Source organism: Typopeltis vanoorti, chromosome 11, assembly GCF_054136105.1.
Source record: "Typopeltis vanoorti isolate ZY-2024b chromosome 11, IOZ_Tvanoo_1.0, whole genome shotgun sequence".
NCBI lineage: Eukaryota > Metazoa > Arthropoda > Arachnida > Uropygi > Thelyphonidae > Typopeltis > Typopeltis vanoorti.
Window position 1 is genome coordinate 70,571,292 of NC_143559.1, and position 20,129 is coordinate 70,591,420.

Below are 20,129 nucleotides of genomic sequence, written 5' to 3' on the forward strand. Positions count from 1 at the left end.
TTACATGCTGTCTCAGATAGTTATCTCTCAGTAACTGAATAAAATCCAGTTCTTTCCTCCCATGTGTCCTCTCCTCCTTCCAATCAATGTTACTATAGTTGAAATCCTCCATAATAATTACCCTCTTTCCACTCATTTCACCAATTTGCCTATGTATACTATCTCCACCATCTATTCCATCACCTGATCTATTGCAGCACCCATCTGTACATTTTGTTCTGTTAGTCTCAATCTCACACCAAATAGCCTCAAATGAGCTCCTTTCACTATCCTGCAATACAAGTTCTATTCTCCTTGGTTGCAGTTCATCAGCTATCATCAATAACACTCCCCCCCCCCCATTTTATTCTCTCTGAACCCTCCTGAACACATTATACCCTACACATTCTATCCCAGTAACTATATCATCTTCTGTCAGCCATGTTTATCTAATGTCAATAACCTGTCGCCAGGAAGAGCCAACCAAGGCCAAAAATTCTTCCTTCTTGTTCCTAATACTCCTGGCATTAGTATACATGAAATGCAGAGGTCCCTTTGTCCCACCCCTATCCTGATGCGTTATACTAACTATCCCATTCTGATTTCTTGTCCTTCGTACTGGCTCGGGCACATTATAAACATTCTTACACTCAACTGCCTCACTGATGTCTGCATATCCACTCCCTCCCCTCCTTAATAGTTCTAGTTTCCCTGATTTTGCACATCCACTCTCACTTAACTCAGCAACACTTTTTCTAGTCTTCGCACACCAAATCCATTCAAATATAAGCCATCCATCTTGTACAAATCCTTTCGCCCATCAAACTCACTCCACACCACACTGTCTGCATAACCTGCGCATAAAGTCATTTGCGATTATGGCCCTCCTAAACTGTTCTCTGTCATACTGTGGCAACAGACTCACTAACTCTGCACTCTTTTCTTTTGCTACCTCTAATAATTCCTTCACATCCTCTCTCATATCAAATTTATCTCCTTTCAAATCATTCGTTCCCGCTACGACTATCATTCTTTCACCCTCAGCTTCTGCGCACTAATACTCTCACTTACATCCTTAATTTTTGCACCCGGTAAGTACGATTTAGTCAAATTCTCATGTATCACACCTCTTACTAACGAGCAGAGCCGCCCTTTCCCCCTTATTTTTCGTAATGTTTATACCAACTTTGTCGCCCCTTGCAAATGTACATCTTGCACCGTCGGTAGAGCCGGCCCTGCTAACGAGTCACCGTACAACAGTCTTTCCTTCATTTTTGAAACACTCCCATTCATACGCTTATTATTCCTTTCGTATACTTGTTTATTTCTGTTCGCCAGGGCACTCGGGAAAGAGTTTTGCAGTCTCTCCAACTGCCGCTTCGCCCTATGTATTACTCTGCATAACCGTGCGATCTCACTCATTACAGCTAATTTCTCATTTTTTTCATCATTCAAACCATTTTCTCTCTCTGTATAAATACTTCCATTCTCTCTTTCATCACCGCTCTCATTGCTATCTTGTACAACATCACAATTTACTATCAAACCACTATTTCCTCTCACATTCTGGCTTTCTTCTACAACTATTTCACGACCTGACCCACACTTCAATTCCTCACTTTCCTTACACTTTCGGCACAGTTTCCCACCACCATTATCATTATCTGTCCAAACTCCAGCCTCTTTCGGGAATGCATACATTATCACAATTAAAATGTTATAAATTCATTAAATACTCTAAAAACACGAAAATCTACATTAATACACTAATTTTCTAATGGGAAAAAAAAAAATCACCAATTTTACACGACCAGAACAGAAATATTAGATATTAATCCAGTGAAATAACTTAATATAGCTAAACAGCAATTTTTGAATAAAATTTCGAAGGCCGTTATTCTTTTTTCTTTTCGACATGTGTGATCGATTTGCTGAATTGACTAGTTTGCTTAGTGGTGAAACTTAGGTTAGGATGATCGCCTACCTTGCCCTATCACCTTTTCCATTTCTCTTGGCAGCACTAAAGGATTAAACACAGCGACAAAAATATAATAAAAGAATTATAATTTTACGCGACTTCAAAGGTAGTGTCTTTTTGCATCAATGGCTTATCTCTCCAAAACCATTGATGGCGCATTGTGACATTTGCCCAAAACAAATTCGTCATACGTTTGACACAACTGAATAGTTATTATTCCTGACACCTCCAAGGAGTCCGAAGACTCATCGCGGGAAGACACACCTACAACTGTCTCAACCACTACATCGAACCTCTACTACGAATCATCTCCATCAAAGCCATCTACCGCCCACCTCCACTACCATCACAACTGGTATTCTATGTCTGTAAATTGCGTGTGTTCTGAAGGGTTTCCTCCATCCAGCCTTTTTTGGGAATATAATGGCGTTTCGTAATTATAATGTGATTTATAATTACGATCGCGCACTAAAACACGTTTTGCATTGTTGTAATGTACAGAAAATTATACCTTACGTTTTCTTAGAGTGCACTGTAAACGCAAAATGTCACCAGTTTTGTGTTCTATAATTTCAAAATTTCCTTCAATAAATTCAGTGTATCTGAATAACTTATCCCCTTCCCTACCCCATAAAAATCTCAATTTAGTAACAAATATCTTCATTGTAAGCCGTGTAAACCAACAATCCATCCATCTTCAAGGCCTGCCTTTCCTAATTGGGTTGTGGGGGATGCAGCTGCAAGAGGGACTTCCAATGGTCACGATCCTCCACCACCAAGGAGGATCTGGTGGGACTCCCAGACATGTCCATGTCCACCCAAGGTTTTGGATATAATCCATCCAGCGAGTCCTTGGCCTTCCGCGTGGCCTCCCACTCTCTGGCTTGGCAAAGGAAATTCAAATTGTCAACTTCGTCTCTCGATGTTTGCAGTAATTACACTTTTCTTTTTTTTCTCTCTCGTTTTTTCTCGAATTTAAGTATTGTCAGTGAAATCCAGTTTTTCAAGAATGCAGATAGCTTAGCCATCATCTAACCGTTTAGCACATGGCATAAAAATTATACATTCATATTCATAGAACCTGCAGTAACCATGGTTTTTTGGTAATTAAATTTAAATACCTATTTGAAAAGGGATAACACAATAATTGCCTTAAATAATGAAGATAATATAACATTTTTATTTTTGATTAATATTTGATTAATTCCCTGTTGAATGGCTCTTTTTAGAACAAGATGACAAAAAATGGCAAATTTGCAAATATTTCAAAATGGAGTGGACAGTGATATTTTCACAGGGAAAGCAAATATTGTATCAAAATTTTGTTCAACTACACAGTTTCGCAAACATTCAAAGCTAAAAATTCACTTTGTGCTGTTTAATACTTCGTGAGGTCTTGCCTTTATTACAGCCTGCCATCGGCGAAGCGTTGAAAATCAATTTCCTGATGGACGCAACTGTTAATTCATGGTTCCATACCCTTATGACTTCCTGGGACTCCTAAAGTGTTTTCGGCTTCTTGTGTATTTCAGTCTCCATTTCATACCACAAATTCTCAATGGGGTTGAGATCTGGGCTGTTTCCTGGCCACGGTATTCGCTGAGTCGAGTGTTCATTGAGCCATTATTAACCTGCAACAAAAACTAAAGCTTTAAGTAAACCCAATTCGTATGGTACATTTTAAGGTTATAACAGCATTATTTACACTTTGTCCCTATGGCAAGGGACAGTCATCCTGAAAAATGCAGTTCGTCGTTGCGATAAAGTGCTCTCTGATAGTAGACAGCAGTTCTAAAATTTTCTGGTACACTTGTGCATTCACTGAACCTTTTGTGAAATGATGCAAGCGATCAACACCATGATACAATATGCATCCCTAGATCATCTGACTGGCTGAGAATTTGACTTGACACCAGGCCAGTAGGGTTGAATTTTTCCTCTAATCGTTTTCGAACTGTCTGCCGTACGTCCTGCAGGATAAAATTTTTGTCGTCAGGAAAAAAAAAAAACACTTTTCCACTGACCAGGGGTCCATTTGGCCACACCAATTTAACCGAGCCAATCTTTTTTTTTGGGGGGGGGGGGGTAATAAGGGCTTATTTTTCGAGCTCCTGGCTATCATTCCCTGTTGAATGACTCTTCTGACAGTTACAGAGCTTGGCACAATTCCCGTTTGTTCTTCCCAGTCTCATTTCAGTTCTCCGCTCTACCCACGGCGATTTTTGATGCATAGCCGCTTTAGAATTCGATCTTGGCATGGTGTAGACCAGCGCTTCCCAAACTGTGGGCCCCAAGTTTTGTTGAGGGGGCCGTGAAATAATGAAAACAAATTTAAAATGTTTTAAGACTAATTAGTTATTTTTTTTCTTAAAAGAAACGTATTTAATTTCTGTTATTTCTTTTTTGTTATTTTTTATACTTTTGTGAAATGATGCAAGCGATCAACACCATGATACAATATGCATCCCTAGATCATCTGACTGGCTGAGAATTTGACTTGACACCAGGCAGTAGGGTTGAATTTTTCCTCTAATCGTTTTCGAACTGTCTGCCGTACGTCCTGCAGGATAAAATTTTTGTCGTCAGGAAAAAAAAAAAACACTTTTCCACTGACCAGGGGTCCATTTGGCCACACCAATTTAACCGAGCCAATCTTTTTTTTGGGGGGGGGGGGGTAATAAGGGCTTATTTTTCGAGCTCCTGGCTATCATTCCCTGTTGAATGACTCTTCTGACAGTTACAGAGCTTGGCACAATTCCCGTTTGTTCTTCCCAGTCTCATTTCAGTTCTCCGCTCTACCCACGGCGATTTTTGATGCATAGCCGCTTTAGAATTCGATCTTGGCATGGTGTAGACCAGCGCTTCCCAAACTGTGGGCCCCGTCCCCCTTGGGGGCCGCAAGTTTTGTTGAGGGGGCCGTGAAATAATGAAAACAAATTTAAAATGTTTTAAGACTAATTAGTTATTTTTTTTCTTAAAAGAAACGTATTTAATTTCTGTTATTTCTTTTTTGTTATTTTTTATATTAATGGAAAAAATCACACATTGGTGTTGGTTCACAAATTTTGCTTCCTGCGTATTTCGGCGCTTAATGAATATTAGTAAATATATGCTTATTCATGCAAGTTTCATTTGAAAGGTATTGATAAGAAGCACAAAAAAGCTTACAAACGCAAACTCTTGAATATAAAGACAATAAGTATTATAATAATATATGTCTGTATTACGATTTTTTTTTCGATGGGGGGGGGGGGGAGCGTGAAATATTTTAATTTTTCCAAAGAGGGCCTTTACATCCATAAATTTGGGAAGCACTGGTGTAGACAGTGGTTTTCTTCCTGTCCCCTTCTTCCTTTCAATCAGATCGTGTTTCCTTCACTTTCGACAGCAGCCGTACCGCAGCAGATTGGCTATAGCAGTGCTTCCTAAACTTATGGATGTAAAGGCCCCTTTGGAGAAATTAAAATATTTCACGGCCCCATCCCCATCGGAAAAAAATCGTAATACAGACATATATTTTTTTATTTATTGTATTTATATTCACGATTTCGCGTTTGTAAGCTTTTTTGTGCTTTTCTTATCAATACCTTTTGAAATGAAACTTATACGAATAAGCATATATTTACTAATATTCATTAAGCGCCGAAATACGCAGGAAGCAAAATTTGTGAACGTTGGTTCACCAATGTGTGATTTTTTTTCCATTAAAATATATAAAAAAAAAAAAAAAGAAATAATAAAAATTAGATATGTTTTCTTTTAAGATAAAAAAAAAGAAGTACTTAGTCTTAAAACATTTTAAATTTGTTTTCATTATTTCACGGCCCACAGTTTGGGAAGCGCTGCACTACAGGACACCCGTTTAGCTATTTCACTAGAGGAATAGCCTTCTCTATTCAAAACTTGAATCACACTTTTTCTTCGAGGTGTTAACTGCATGTAACTAGCCATAGCGAGCTCAGCACGAAAATGTGAAAACGAGCTCTTGCTGCTTATTTATAACATAAATTCTGACGCAGCAGCACCAACTATTACATTATACAGAAACCTGTTGGAATGATAGATGATGCAGTATAATGAAATATCTAATGATAAATCAATGATGAAAATGACCATTTAACTACTAAAAACTATATGTATATAAGGTGGTGCGGTTTCTATGAACATGAGTGTGTATATATTCCATATTTTCAACTTAGCAGAATCACGAAAGCCGCTATAAATGTTATCAGGTGTAATTTTCTTTAATTTGATTTTGAAGTAGAATTTTCTTAAGAGTAAAAAAGAAAACATTTTAAAGTAATATCAAAATCTTTAAAGTAAAAAAGTAAAATTTAATTTATAGTCTTCAATAGTGTGTGTGTGTTGTACACCCTCTTTTTTTAAAAAAGGAATCCATATTTGGATGCACTTATCTCATTCCGTTCGCAGTATGTTTGATAAAGTTGCATTTTCTAGTTTCATATCTGCACTGTATATTATTAGCGATGGCCACTCATCTTTAACTTATATTCTCCTTTTCCCAAAGTTCTGAGTACAATGATCATTTCGGCATTTTTATTACATTCATAGAATACATAAGTAAACACTTCAGTTAGTTAAATTTAACGTTTAATGTCAATCAGGAGTAATTACATTGCGAATTATGAACCTATCAGTTGGATATAGCGTGCTCTTTCAGGAAACACTTACCTATGCACCAATTTCAAATGCTAGTCAGTAAAAATTTTAGTAGATAATTTCAAGCAAACTTGAAGTTATGAGTGTGTTTATGATGTTATCTAGCCGAATAATTCAGCTTTCTGAACATTAAATTTTTCCTCATGCTGAGAAGCTGAAGAACGTTGTTTTAATATCCAGAAAGTTGGATTTTATGACTAAAAGAATCCTAGTGACCACACTTGCTTTATTTCATTTTTTTGCCCGTCAAGTTCTGAAATCAATACGAAACATTTTTTTATGTATTTTGTTTTTTATGTATTATGTTGATAACACAGTCCAACACAATTTTTGCTGACTTTTAAATGAGACTTGTTTTTTACTAATTTGGGTGCGCTGATTTCAAATATCAAACCCATTTTTCTCTATCACGTCAGATTTTTCCTCTATGGCATTTTCTTTTTGCTAATTTGTAAGTTTTTGATAGTTTTAAGGAGGCATTACTATTTAGAGGATCAAAAAAAATCGATTTTTTAATATCATTTTCTGAAAGTATGTACTTTTAAAAATCTGTTCCTAACTTTTTATCAAGAAATTCGAAAAATTCCCGAAGATATAGCCTATTATTCAAAGCGGTGCGCAGATCAGAATCGGAGCGCTCACCGCTCTCGCTTGTTAGTAAACGAATAAATGCGTAAGAACCTGCAACAGCACGTACTGGCGCTTTGAATGCGAGAGAGACCGATAATTAGATACATAACTACTTAACAATATTCATTAAAAATTACAAGAATATTTATAAAAAAATAACAATTTTACTTGCACATGAATTTCAGGGAATAAATTTTTGTTTGTAGCAATTTCTGATGTGTGTTCTGTTTTGGCAATCCCTTTGAATACTCCAACAGTAGTCGGCCATCATGTGAGAATCCCATCTTCCTTGGTACCGATCTTCCATAGTTTTTAAGTCTTGATGAAAACTTTCAACTTGTTCATCGCTTACAACACCTAAATTCTCGGGAAATCTATCAAGATGACTGTATAGGAAATGAAGCTTTATGCTCATTTTGCAACCTAGGGGCTGGAAATTTTCAAGCATTGTTTCCACTAGATCTTTGTAACTGCACGCTTTTTTGTTTCCAAGAAAATTATTCGCAACCATCGTAAATGAAGTCCAGGCCTCTTTCTCAATTTCGTTCATAGAGTTGATGAAATTTGGGTCTCTCATTAAAGTTCTAATTTGCGGTCCATCAAATACACCGTCTTTAATTTTTTCATAACTAAGTGGAAATTTTTCACATGTGTATTGGAACAGTCACCATGTAAATCTAAAGCTTTAACATACTGCTTCATAAGATCTAGTTTGATGTGTAGAGGTGGAAAAATGATTTTTTCTATGTCGATTAAAGGTTGATTTATAACATTCTGTTCTCCAACATTTAGGGATATTCTAAGAGGCCAATGTTTCTGACTCCAGTGTTGGTTTCTAGCTCGACTATCCCAGAAGCATAGAAAACACGGAAACTTTGTATATCCTCTTTGAAAGCCAAGTAAAAAGTTCACCATTTTAAGATCCACACAGATGATCCAATTATACGGCCTGTATATTTTAATAACTTCAGAACCTTTTTAATGTCCTCATATGTTTCCTTTAAGTGGACTGAATAGCCAATAGGAATTGAGCCATATACATTCCCATTGTGTAGTAAGACACACTTGAGACTTCTGCTTGAACTGTCAATAAATAAACGCCACTCATTTGGATGATCTTGTACAACACTCATTTCAGTTACTAAACCTGACACGTTGTTACGGTAAACAAACCCACACTCGTGTTTAAAATATTCTACAAGATTACTTTCCCTGCTACGATAAAAAGTTATCTTCGTATCTTGCTCCAGTAAGTTTTTTTCATTTAATCTTGAAGTTAACAATTCCGATGATTCCTTTGATAGGCCCAAATCTCTTACTAAGTCATTCAATTCCGCTTGAGTAAAACATTGCGGTCCAGAACTAGAAATTAAATTTTCATTGTCTAAATCAACATCCGGGTCTTGCTCCTCAAGAACATCTGGCATATCCCGATCATGCTCGTTCTCAAGTAAAGGAAGTCCTTTATAAATTGGCACGGCTATTTCATTGGAATGAGCAACTGGCCGAATTGCTGAGTCGAGATTTGGATACACAATTTTTTTTCTTATTCTTATTATAACCAGAAGTCTGAACTAAACAAAAATAGAAATCATCTACGTGATTTTTCGGTTCATGCCAAATCATTGGAATGCTAAAAGCTAATTTTTGGCGTTTTCCCTTGCTCCACTGTCGTAAATTTTCTACACATGACTTACACACTTTATTTGGAGCCCATGACTTGTCCTGATCTGCAATTTTTAAGTCAAAGTATGCAAATTATACTTTCTTAACAAAATCAGTGATATTTGTCCTTTGACTGGGAACAGTAAAGCTGCCACAAATGTAGCAGAAGGAATCTACACTGTTAACACAATTTCGAGTAGTAGACATGATGTATTTTCTTCACTGCCGACTAACATGCAATTAACAAGACAAAAAAAAAACCCAGAGACTTTATTGAAACGTTATAAGCGCTCATCATACTTTCACGATCGATTAACGATTGACTGATTTCGATCGTTCTTGTCCGCTATGACGCATATAGCATTCATTTGTTTTAGGCAGTTGTCATCGCCTACTTTTCATCACCTAAATGTATTAGGTCGGTTATCGGCCTCTCTCGCATTCAAAGCGCCGGTACTTGCCGTTGCAGGTTCTTACGCATTTATTCGTTTACTAACAAGCGAGAGCGGTAAGCGCTCCGATTCTGATCTGCGCACCGCTTTGAATAATAGGCTATATCTTCGGGAATTTTTCGAATTTCTTGCTAAAAAGTTAGGAACAGATTTTTAAAAGTACATACTTTCAGAAAATAATATTAAAAAATCGATTTTTTTTGATCCTCTAAATAGTACTGCCTCCTGAAAACTATCAAAAACTTACAAATTAGCAAAAAAGAAAATGCCATAGAGGAAAAACCTGACGTGATAGAGAAAAATGGGTTTGATATTTGAAATCAGCGCACCCAAATTAGTAAAAAACAAGTGTCAGATCATAATCAGCAGAAAAAAACTTTTTTTTTTTGTTGGCCAGTGTAATTTATACACAGTGAATTTGACTTGAGCGAACTTGCTTTAAATCTTTTTATGATATTTCTTTAAGTCATCTTAAATATGGTTGAAGGTCAATGAAATAGTAACGAAACTGGTAGAATTCACAAATTTTGGAAAAGAGATTTAATTATATGCCTTTTACATAAATTGGACATTAAAATCTTGTGGGAAAATGATAAGATTGCTCAATTGATGTAACTCCGTACTGGGATTCTGCTCTTTAGGGAATAATTTTATTATTATAACGATGTCTCCATGGAGGCAGAAGACACATCGCTGGAGACCCTACATTGCCATATTAACCATTATTCTGACAATATTATTATATTATGACGGACTAACCATTTTGTGTGTGATAATACACGGACTGACAGGAACAGAGTTTTGGGGGGCGGGGAATCAAAAGTTGCAAGAGTTAAATTAAGCTTTGCTCTTGAAAGACGATTAAAAAAAAAACTGTCTCCTTAATAATAATAACAAAAAAAAACTTTTTTTTTTATTGGTAAAGCGACAATTCGATTTTGACAAATTTGCTAAAATTTCATGAAATCGCGAGAGAATAGATTCGAGAAATGGCTATGGTTCTGATTTTGGTTTAGATTTCAGAATTCCTTTGATAACTTTCCTAAGTATGATCCTTCGTGATTATTTAGTGAGATGGATAAGAAATAAGTTGTCAGGATTGACGGCGAAGTAGTGTTTAAAAGAGGCTATCCGGGAGATAGGAGTAAAGTGTCTAATGGTTTGGCTTTTGCGTCCTCATTCTGTATGATTTATATTAAGAGTAATATCTGACTCTTTGCTAGTGACGTGAAATTGTTAGTAAATTGTAGACATGAAAATGGGGATTAAAATTTGATGTGGAAAAATGTGTTATGCGATTTGGTTGCAAGATAGTTTTAGATGGTTTTATATAAATTAAATGAAAAGGTGTTAGAAAAGAATTTGGTAATAGACAGTTTTTGCTAATGGCTGTGATGCAATTTATTTAGATTTTAGCAAAACTTTTCATATCCATATATCATTTCAAAGCGCTGCTGATTAAAATGATGGGCATTTACGATTATATCAACGCTAGCCTAGTTGGCCACCTGGTCAACTCAGGTTTATTGGATACATGGAGAGGATCCCAGGCGAGTGATCAAATTGTGACAGGTTTATGGAATTGGTCCTTTTTAGAATGGATTTAAGATTTGCAAGTTACAAAAGTTGGTTGAAAAAGTGAAAAAATGGCAGCGTGATAGACACGCGTAAGTTATTTAAAGGGTTTTTATAGGATTGATGCAGAAGTAATTTTTCAGTATGTACTTGCTAGTGTAAGGAGAACCAGAAGCTATCCCTGAAATTTAAGTAATTATTTTACGCTGCATTTCCAACAGCCATGGCTTCTCACATCTCCAAAGACGTTTAAGGTATTTTACCAAAACAAGCATACATAATTGAAATGACCCGAACGATACAAGCCCAAACTTTTCGTATTGCATAGTCGCATCCATTTTCACAATCAGAGAAATGTCCCATTAATTAGTAAAATAGTGGATGTAAGAATGATTTAATAATTGCCATTTTGCCACGTGTTTTTTAAACGACCCTATTAAAAATACTGTATTTGTTCATATAATTTACAATTCCCCGATATATATATATATATATATACACACACATGTGTGTGTGTGTGTCTGTGTGTGTTAAAGATGGCAAACTATTTTAAACCTGGTTTTACTCCATTTCCCAAGTAAGCAAACAGACAAATAAGTGAAGTTTGCGTCTGCATGTCGTGCAAGTCTAAGTGACCCGCAAAGTAGTGCAACCCGTGGTAAAGGTGGAATAAGCTCTGATCACTATTCTTAATGTTTACCCTTAATGCAAAGCCCATCTCCTTGAGGAGATGTATGATGCTATGCAGTAAAGGCAACGGGCCACTACCCAGACCGGTTTCGACCTTTATTGAGGTCTCATCGGTGGGAGCCAGGCTTAGAAATACCAAGGTTAAGTAATACAGAGCTTATAAGTATTTTACCAAAACAAGTTACCATAAGGTGCTTTGACCTTTATTCCACCTTTACCACGAGTTGCCTAGACTTGCACTACTTTGCGGATCACCTAGACTTGCAATACGTGCAGGCGCAAACTTGACTTATTTGTCTGTTTGCTTACTTGGGAAAGAGAGTAAAACCAGGTTTAAAATAGCTTGGCATCTTTAACATATATTATACCCAAGGTAAAAAACTTTGTTCATCTATCTCTCATCCTGAGATTTTTATTTAATAAGGTCAAAGCATCTTATGGTAACTTGTTTTGGTAAAATACTTATAAGCTCTGTATTACTTAACCTTGGTATTTCTAAGCCTGGCTCCCACCGATGAGACCTCAGTAAAGGTCGAAACCGGTCTGGGTAGTTGGCCCCTTGCCTTTAATGCATAGCATCATACATCTCCTCAAGGAGATGGGCTTTGCATTAAGTTAATATTAAGAATAATGATCAGAGTTTATTCCACCTTTACCATGAGTTGCCTAGACTTGCAATACATGCAAGCGCAAATTTATTTGTCTGTTTGCTTACTTGGGAAATGGAGTAAAACCAGGTTTTAAAATAGCTTGGCATCTTTAACATATATTATACCCAAGGTAAAAAAACTTTCTCTCTCTCTCTCTCTCTCTATATATATATATATATATATATATAGAGAGAGAGAGAGAGAGTAAAAACCATAGAGATATATAGAGAGTAAAATATATATAGAGAGTAAAAACCAGGTTTAAAATTACTTGGTATCTTTAACATATATATATATATATATATATATATGAGTTCAGCGGGTTCTTAAAAAGCTTAAAGATCAACTGTTTTTTTTTGTGTGCGCGTATAGGGGGGGGGGGGGCTTAGTATATAATTTGTGAGCTTAGTATAGCATACTAAGCTCACAAATTATATTAAATTTATTTTATAATATTTTGGTAAGCAGTGAGTTAGTATGGCCATTTGCTTGAGATGTTTTATTTATTCTATTACTAAATAAAATAAATTTACTAAAATTTATTTTAAAATTTAAATTAGCCATTTACTAAAATAAAGAACCCTTTTTAATTAAAAGAAACACACGTATTAACCATAGTGAAAATTATTTAATCGCAAATATTTCATCCCAAGTATCTTAGGACATCATCAGTACAGTAGTTTAAACAATAATAGGAACAACATACAGTTAGGGTCGCATGATTACAATAGAATCTCATTAAACGAGCGTGACGTGTTACAGAAGTAAAAAAATAATAATAAAAATAAATATTTTAAATATTTTGTAAAATAATTCCATGCTCATGCAAATTGTCTTACTTGGGACAGACAGGTAGGTCTGTTCAGAAACGCATCTCGGAACATCAAGACCACATTCGTCTTTTTTGCCACTTTCATCCCGAACATGAATTACAACTGTTTCTAGATAAAATTAACCTTCTTCATCATCGCATCAACTGTACGTTAGAAAAAGAATCTCCACAGGGTATCTCCTTTTTGGATTTACACATTCAAAGAAAAGAAGACGGTTCCATCGGCACGTCTTTCGCAAGCCTACATTCTCAGGTCGCTACATTCACAATTCTTCCGCTCATCATCCATCTCAGAAATCTGGCATTATTAAATCACTAGTTTCCAGAGCACACAAATTCTGTTCCTCTGAAGAATCTCTAAACCAAGCATTAGAAGTAATCAAAAATACAGCCATCCTAAATGGATATAATCCTAAAACAACTCAAAAAATCATCAGTCACTTTCCCACACATATCAAACCAGACAAGAAGTCCATAGGATTCCCATACTTTACGTCAAAGGCATCTCCGAACGTCTTTCTAAAATTATGAAGAAATACCCTTTTGCCACTACTTATTACTAGTGGCAAAAGGGTATTTACAAACCTATAACCAAATTTACAAACTTACAAACCTATCAACCAAATTTACAACTTGTTACCTTCTCCTAAGGACAAACTCTCGCCTTTGATGTTGCCTGGCGTTTATGAGATTCCATGCTCATGCAAATTGTCTTACTTTGGACAGACAGGTAGGTCTGTTCAGAAACGCATCTCGGAACATCAAGACCACATTCGTCTTTTTAAACCGCGGAAATTTGGCCTCTCTTAACACAGAATTGAAAATCCAAGCCATAGGATCCATTGGGAAAAGTCTAAACTTTTACATAGATCTTTATATAAACATGAACGTTTATATAAAGAAAGTGCTGAAGCCCCTACTACACCGACCAAATTTAAACCTCAACGACGTTCTTACTATTCCTAAAGTATGGGAAAATTGTCATACAAAATTGTGTAAAATAAATATATATATATATACAGGGTGTTCGGGATAAATTTGACATATTTATAATTAATTATATTTTTCCGTAAGTTACATGTATTAACACACACTTCTCTTCATTTAAACGTTTGGACCCTTCTTCATTCACATACAAGATGTCAGAAAGGATGGATAGCTGGAACCCACCTGAATCACGGAAGAGAATAACTTGTATCATGATGATTCGTGCCCGCCATCAAAATAAGGATATTACGACTGCTGCCCAATGCTCCCTGAATACAGTAAAAACAATCAGGCATGAACTAGAGACTTGCAATGGTGACTACGAGGATGTAGCAAGAAGAAAGATCCCTAGCAGACGATCTGATTGCGTTCGTACAGCAGAATTCCTCGCAAATCTGCAGGAACAGGTGTTGAAGAACCCTGGTATTGGAATTCGGGCTTTGTTCGTGGAGTTGCTAACTGTAGTCAAGCCCTGGATAACAAGGGTAGGCAATGGTAGGCCGTATGTATGGCAGCAGGATTCGGCCCCTTGCCACACCTCTGGGAAAAGTCAAAAATGGTTGTCTGAAAATTTCTACGACTTCACCAGTCCAAATGTTTGGCCTCCAAACTCCCCAGACCTTAACCCCATGGATTATTTTGTATGTGGCGCAGTTGAAAAAGACACCAATCGCACTTCCAGTAATACAAAAGCCCAGTTAATGGATAAAATTAAAACGGTTTTTGCGGCCCTTCCCAGGGAGACTGTAGCATCAGCTTGTTCGAGGTTCCGAAGCAGAATTGAAGCTGTGATCGATGCTAATGGTGGTTATTTTGAGTAAATCTTGTTGATAGTATTGTAATTAACTCTGCCTGTAATGTTTTTTTGTCAATTCATTAAATTTAATAGATACAAAGAAGATTTTCTTTTTCCTTACGAAACTGTCAAATTTATCCCGAACACCCTGTATATATATATATATATATATTTTTTTTTTTTTTTTTTTTGTTTACTTCTATAGCACGTTACGGACGTTTAATGAGATTCTATTGTAATCATGCGCCCTAACTATGCTATTCCTATTATTGTTTAAACTACTGTACTGATGATGTCCTAAGATACTTAAATATTTACAATTAAATAATTTTCACTGTGGTTAATACGTGTTTCTTTTAATTATGATCTCACCACAGGTTTCATTATTTAAAAAAGAACCCTTTATTTTATTAAATACTATATATTATTTTTTTATCGCAAATATATTCAACCACATTTATGTGTATTGCGAGTTTGCATTGCGTAAAATAGATGAGGCTTTGTCGATAGATGAGTCATGTATGCGACTATAAAACCCAAGTACTATATACGAGTAAAAAGGAATGTCATAAATTACGTTGCGCTGTTTTCCCGATTTATCCTTATTATTATTTTTTTTTCACAAACGATACATCCTTGTAAATGTTACTTAATAGGTAACCCCCCCCCCATCAGCTGTTAACTACAATTTTTACAAAAACTTATATTACTATTTTGATATATAAAATGATAATTCTTTATTTTAAAATCTTTAGTAGATTGCATCTCATTGATTCCTCTATAGAAATTTTAAATAGTCATCGAGTGAAAATATTGAGAGGATCATTCATCATGACAACATCATTTTATGTCTTCGTTTTTCCTCATGAGCAATGATTACCATCATTAAGAAATATTGTATGGGATAGTAGAAATTATCTCTGGAAACTGTATAAGGGTTTTATGAGTAAGGAAGTGAAAGGTGGAATTTTTTTCATGAATAGCAGTGAGTAAGTGGAATGCATTCTGGCGTTAATGTATTTAAACCGAGGTGTATTGTGGTTTGTACGGAGTAAGTATCCGTGACGAGACTTGTGACTCCATGGCCTTCAATAATACTATTACATTACCTCTTTTTGCAGCAATACGTATGGGTTTAATTTTGGGAATCGATTTAAATTAATGCACTTGCTTAGCCTTACCACCAAACCAATGTACTCGTACTATAGATTTTCAACTTCCTTACCGCGGGGAGCTAGGGATTTTTTTTTAAATTATATTTTTTATCCATTTATTTAACCTGGAAACCCTGCCCTAGAGATTCCAGGTTAAATCATCCAAACCCCATCCGCAGTTAGAAATTTTCTTAAATTTAATGAAATAATTTTATAATTAAGAACAAATCTTATAATAAAGATTAGATATAAAAGCATCACATGTTCTGGGTTTAAATGATGCATTATCTCAAATGTTCAAAATGTCATCTGTTCTCATCAAGGCTTTGCTAACATCGGTGAGAAACTGATCTGCAAACATCACTTAATGTATCTTTTGTAATTGTGCGATAATTCTCTTTGATTTCTTGCCGTAACTTTTAAGTATTGTGGGTTTCATGGCATAAACTTTGTCTTTGAGGCCTGCCCCCATAAAGAAACCAGTTTTTGTTTCTTTTCCAGTCTTGGGAAAAGATAGCTGGCAGAGCTCAAAAGGACACTGTCATTAGGACTGGACTATCTTCTGTCGCTGTCTCAGGTGAAATTCACTGCCTGCTGACGCAACTAATGTAGCACAGAAGTGGATGCAGCATCTTGTACGGACTAATCGCCGGTGACATTTCTTCATTTGATGTTGCAGTACAACATAAAGGGGGGGGGGTGCAGAAACAGTATTCCAGAAATGATCAACCAACAGTTCGGTTTGAGGGATTCTTGTTAGCAGTTGGGACACTTTATTAGAGGTGCATAGTCATCTACAGCAGTCAGCAGCGCAGACTGCGTTGGTTATAACATCTTGACTGGTCTGTAGAAATGGGAAATTCTTGACATTGAGCGATGAATCGTGCTACACCCCTTTTTTTTTTTTTCCTAATTGGATGAGCGAGTATGACATGTTAGGTGCAGAGAATACCTTATACTTGCATCATCTCTGCTTTTTAAAATTGGCAGCGTAGGTATAATAGTCCTTTTTCCCCTGGTAGTATGAACCCGCGTCTTTATTTTGGAAGGGTGAACGCCAACTGTATGTAATGCTTACTACATTTTATCAGTTTTATATACCAGAATCATATCTTTTCAACATGGCAACGCATCATCTTAAACTGCAGTTGTACCTTTTTCTTCAAAACTTGAAGGAAACCTGACCTTCATAATTCCAAACTCAATTTTTGGACACTAACTCTGAACGTCCGGTTCAAGCCCGACTAGTACATCCGACAGTACATGGCGTGATGGTTATGTTCAACGAAGCATTATCTAAATTACTTCCCTTCCCTCCTTTCTTTTAAATTAGCTTTATATTTATCCCACATGAGAGGTTGTAAAATCTATAGTACGTTAAATGTGGTGCTTGAGCAAGTGATTAAAGAGAAAGAAGTAAGCGAATGATGTGTTTCGGGAAAAAAAAAATAGTGTGAGGAAGACTGTTTCAAGAGATAGATGGAGAGAAAGACAAGGACAATAAGCTAGTTTGTTTGGTTTTGAAACCAGACCGTTACTGGATGTTGAGCAGCTGCAAGGCCAGAAGAAAGTGGAGGAATAACGAAAGTTTGTTCAAGGGAACTGCAACCATGCAAATTTAGAAAAGATATAAAATAAACAGATCTATGAGAAAATTAGAATGAATTTGTGTGTGTATGGGAGGGGGGGGGGTCATCTGTTAACCACATCATTTTCTTGACAGATCAACTGGTTTTTAGCTAGGTTTCAAAACATGGCTCGAACTTTCAAAGTTAGGCAGATTTGAGATTTCGCGGATAATTATTACAAACCATTTATATGATCGTCCGTTCACAATCCCATTATCGATACAATCCGAAACATGAAACTTTTTCAAGTTACCTCAGGCTTCTAGTGGTAGGATCTCACACAGGCGCTACGAAAATCGTCAGCCACCCCACCACCAAATTAAAGCTTTATTCCGCTGCTAAATAAAGATATTTCTCAACGTAGATGACGCAGCCGAAAGTGGGAGTAGAGAATTTTTGTTGTTGGAGATAGGGAAGTGGGCCAGCCATTAATGAGAACGAAATTTTAGAATTTCGCGTTTAATACAGTAGGTCTGTAACTATTTCCCAAATATCCACAATCGTAATCTTTTAAAGAGATGGTGGACATATTTTTGGGCAGAGGGAAGCGTTGGGTGAGGAAAAAAGAAAAATTAAAAAAAAAAAAAAAAGATTAAACTTAGTTAAAATATACTGCCGATCATCATTCTCCGAAAGATCGATTATTGTTATTTTCTAGAATTAGCGACAAACGATCTGCAACCTAGAAACATTCAGATTGCAAAAATGGGTGCCCGGTGGAAAATATGCTGTGAATGTCTATATTATTAGTTTCAGCAGAAACAATTTTTATTTTTTTATTTTTTTCATGGATTGGGATAATGTTGATCACTGCGGTTGCCGCTTCTCTCGAAGGGAAAGGGAGAAGAAAATTAAAGAGGAGAAAAAACTTGACACTTCTGTAGAGTATATATATTTAACGTACACATGTTACTTATGGCTTTTAACAAGTAGTACATCCATTTAGTTTTGGTTTACTTAGGAAGACTTTCAGCTAGCAAATGATGTCATTCATAAAGTTATTTTCAACAACTCAGTATTTTCTGATAAGGATTCATAATGTATTCCGAGCATGAACTTGCTGAAAACTGTTTTGAGAAATAGGACTGTACTAATTATGCACTTTCATCAGTTTTGAAAAAGAACTTAAATAAACATGTAACTTGCATTGCCTGTTGTCAATTTCGACTTCAGAACCTGACCTATTTTGTTTTTTCTGTTACATCCGGGGCCTCACATATTTTTACTTAGGCCGTTCGTAGTCAGTTCCAATTTGGGTGTGTCGGTCGGCGTGTGTATGTTGTGGAAAGGGAACACTAGTTTAGCTGATGGTGGAGGTCGACAGTGGAAATGAAGACGAGTGGGTAAGTTTTTTCCCTCCCCTCATTCTCTCTTATTGATGGCGAGAAAGGGAAAAGCAATATCTATTGATTCATAATATTCTTGAAATATTGAAAGGAAAGCAGATGATGATTATGAAAGTGTATATTTCGATTTTGTTATGTCGTATTTGAGAATAGCAGGTCAGTTTCCTTATTGAAAATCCCGCGGGAATATATGAAAGGAGAAAAGAAATAACTGTAACCTCTCAATGAAGTTTGAAACTGCCACAATGACTCGAGCTGCCAGATCGAGTTTGTGTACTGCGGAACATGACAGACTAGTCTAGACTTCAAACAATTTTAACACTTAGTAGTCGTTATCCTACAGAATACTATACTTGTAATCGAGGATGTTGGCAAACCGCTAGCATACTAAAAATACTTGCTACAGACGTTAGCTCGCTTCGGCTTTGTCTTCCTGTTGTCTGTAGTTAGGAAATGATAGAACATGTAATAATTTAATACTAATCACGAGATAGTGTGGTTCTTATGTACAACACTTGAAATTTTGGTAAATTTCAATTAGTAGTGATATTTTGATATAGGTAGTAGTCTTGAAACATTGTCTGGATATGTCAACGATGAAATATCCCAAATCGAATACTTCATAACATTTGTAAGTCATGATTAAACTGCACTATCATTTTGCAGTTTGTTTGCATCTGTGGATTAAAACCGAAACGAAATTTTGAGCATAGTTTATTTGACATCAAGTTTTGACGTATGTTTATGTTTTGTACATTTCTGCACTGACTGATTTAGCCGCAAAATCGTTAATTAGTTAACGCTTCAGATTGAGGTTTGGAAAGCTTCCGGTTAGAAATGTGATTGTTTAGCTCTCTCAGAATTAGCATTCTTTATACGTATCAGTGTTATTCATTCTCCTATTTTACGCCCTTTGTCAAGCATATTTAATATGAAAGTGAGAGAACGAAAATCTTGACTGCATATAAAATACTACTGATCTTCCAGAGTGTGGTTTATCTCTGTTGCGTATCTGACATAAGTATTGTTTACTCTTTGGGGTAAATGACTTCTGTATATATAATGGAAGGGAGCCGCGAATAAAGAA

At 36.0% G+C, this 20,129-nt stretch overlaps 1 protein-coding gene across 3 annotated transcripts in view; it reads left to right on the forward strand.

Moving 5' to 3' along the window:
* LOC150101712 (serine/threonine-protein phosphatase 2A 56 kDa regulatory subunit epsilon isoform-like) overlaps positions 1–20,129 on the forward strand; it is a 261,565-nt gene that overhangs the window by 66,630 nt on the left and 174,806 nt on the right. The window contains exon 1 of one of the 3 annotated variants that reach the window (XM_090400725.1): positions 18,964–19,039. The exons of the other annotated variants lie outside the window; for them this stretch is intronic. The gene's annotated coding sequence lies outside the window, so the exon portion shown is untranslated. Of the gene's footprint in view, positions 1–18,963; positions 19,040–20,129 lie in introns of those variants that run through there. 3 annotated transcript variants of the gene reach the window in all.